The sequence below is a fragment of the Triticum urartu genome, chromosome 4A (genome assembly GCF_056163025.1).
Source record: "Triticum urartu cultivar PI428250 chromosome 4A, HENAU_Tu73, whole genome shotgun sequence".
Taxonomy (NCBI): domain Eukaryota; kingdom Viridiplantae; phylum Streptophyta; class Magnoliopsida; order Poales; family Poaceae; genus Triticum; species Triticum urartu.
The window spans coordinates 587,848,594-587,851,449 of record NC_141876.1 but is presented as its reverse complement, the minus strand read 5'-3'; the positions used below and the strand labels follow the sequence as shown (position 1 = coordinate 587,851,449).

Here is a 2,856-nt window from a genome sequence, read left to right as displayed (position 1 = left end):
TGAATCACCTTACAATAACATACGAGAGACAACTTTCTATTTTGTCGAACAACAAATCGAACCCAATTAACAATTCCATTCAAAGGAATGTTCTAGAGTTTTTTCCACTATATTCGTGATATTTAACAAAATGGAATAAATTCTTCATGATTTCTAGAGTTCCGGGATTACTTCACTGATATCAATTTTCGCCTAAGCACGGCCTCTAGGTTAGTACAAAGTGTAATACAACGAACTATCGATACACCGAAAACGAGTCAAGATGGATACATAAAATGGAGACATCGTGGATTACCCAAATTGGGACGACTATAGGACATTTCACTTTCTTTTGCAATATTTCTGATCATGACTCAACCACTAGGAAAGGGGATTGCTTACTCTCAGCCACGTTTTCGCATATGCTTAATCAAGTGAGGATTCCATTCAAAGTAACGTAACAGGAGCACCATCTTCAAAACTTTTCCGGATCCGGAGTTTTTCGATAAAAGGTCCCATCCTTCAATATCATGATTGGGTCAACCAGGCCAGATCATAAGTGAAATAGTTTGATCGGGTCGACCAGGTCAGGCCCGATTATGAGTGAATAGAAAATCGAAAATGTACATAGCTGTTCCAGCGGAAATACTTTGTTTAATTCTACCACTTCTACTAGGAGTAGCCTTTTTAGTGCTAGCTGAACGTAAAGTAATGGTTTTTGTGCAACGTCGAAAGAGTCCTGATGTAGTGGGATCGTTCGGATTGTTACAACCTCTAGCAGATGGTTTTGAAATTGATTCTAAAAGAACCTATTTCACCAAGTAGTGCTAATTTCTCCCTTTTTAGAATGGCTCCAGTGGCTACATTTATGTTAAGTCTGGTCGCTTGGGCCATTGTACCTTTTGATTATGGTATGGTATTGTCAGATCCGAAAATAGGCTAGTTTATTTGTTTGCCATATCTTCGCTAGGTATTTATGGAATAATTATAGCAGGTTGGTCTAGTAAGATGGGGGGCGGCCGTTCGGTCGCCTATGATGTACGGACCAATTGGTCAAAATGGGTTTGTGCCGTAGGTGTTGAACGATCTACTCTACACAGGTGTGGGCTTACAGGGCTAGGGCTCATAAACCCTTTCTTTCATTCATCAAGGGGTCGGCCACTTTTCCGAGTCAGGATCAAGAAGTGGAAGTCATAAAAAAGAGTTGTTTCTCTTCACACCTCATATCAAGAGGAAAGGTATCTTGTCAAGATGGTCTCACTATTGGAAATTCTAGCTTTCTTTTGTTTTCACCGGCTCTTCTTCTTTGTCAACGCTACTAAGGACCTAACGGTTCGCCTCCTTGATGGATGAAAGAACATGAGAAAGGGTTCTAAAATAAAAGGCTAGAAAGTCTACCACAGTACAGTCAAAGTCAGCGGTTGAGTTTGCCTAGCCTCGCCTACTCATTTTTGTAGGCGAGCGAGTTAGCGAAGAGTTTTAGGGATAAGAGAGTGTCGGTGTGTACGTAGCCTTCATTCTACTACGCTACACAAAGTCACTTAGCTCAACGTTAATTAAGAGAGTAAAGGAGGAATACCCTACATAGAAGAACCACAGTTCGCTTAGAAAGGTATAACCTTTAGCTCCCCGGGGCTAAGCTGCTTCGCACCACTGATAGTTAATTAAGATTCCATTTCAAAGGCGCTACTTTGTTTCGCAAGCCTTTGTAATTGTCAGTCAACTAAGGTTGGCCCTCGGCCCCTGCGAATCCGTAAATCAGAGAGCATGCCGCAAAAAAGAGGATGGTCCCCTATGCATTTCATTCTTTCCAGAACGCAAAGAATTAAAGTACCTGACCCCCATCATGGTGAACCTCTCCTTGTGATCGGGATGAGGTAGATGCCTCCCAACCGGGGGGGGGGGGGGCGGGGCGGATCGAATCGGAGTTTCCTTAGGTAGCCACCGACCTACAGTTCTCCTTAAACTTCTGTGCTTGGTGGAAAAGAAGTGAACAAAGGTATGCTCGCTTGCTGTCTTGTTCTCTGCCGTGGACTGGGATCGCTCACCAGCTAAGCCCTCTAGAAAAAAGTTGGAGCAACATTGTATGAGAACATATTACCCATCTTCGGGGACAAGGGGCTAAACAACCTCTCGATCTACTTACTCCAGCTCAGGACGGGCGTCATCGTCTAGGCGCGACTTCTTGTATTGATCTCCCCTACGCCTAGGATGTTGTCTAGGCCAAGAGCCATAATTAGTTGTTGTTTCCATTTGGTTCTTCTTTCTCGTTGTTGATACTGGCAAGACCCAGCTAGATGATGATGTCTGCTGGTTGGTAGTGAGAGGACTCTTAGTACCCGCAAAAAAGGGCGTTGGTGAAGAAAACAATCATTTGATTTAGTTTCTTGCTCTCCCTTAGCAGCGGGTAAGGAGTCTATCTATCTGTCTAGCTTTGGTAGATTTCCCGCAACGCAATTCAAAAATAGGAATTCCACGAATCCCTGAGGTGGATAAGTCCGACGACTCAGCAGCAGTGCGGAATTGAGTTTCTGGTCCGACGGATCTGATCTATGGTTAGGGGGCAATACATACCAAAAGGTTCGAAGAAGGAAGGCGCGGTATATAACCAACCCAACCATAGTCGGTCTAACTGCTGAGAGAGAAAAGTGTTTTTCTTTCCCTAAGAGTCCTCGAGTACACACAGCTATTGCAGATCCTTTGCGAGATCAGGATTTTTGATTCATAATTTAGAATCAATCCATGTTAGGTTAACATCGAGATAGAGCATCTCAGTTGGCTCTGTCAAGGAAGTGAAACAGGCATTCCTAGGTTGAGGTTACCATTGGATTGACCCTCAGTCAGGCCTCCGATTCCAAGGAGTTGATTCAGCAAGTT

General features: G+C 43.6%; 1 pseudogene; it reads right to left on the bottom strand.

The window, feature by feature from the left end:
• Positions 1-1,823: 1,823 nt before the first annotated feature.
• Positions 1,824-2,600, bottom strand: LOC125554930 (uncharacterized; annotated as a pseudogene).
• Between the last annotated feature and the right edge of the window lie 256 nt (positions 2,601-2,856).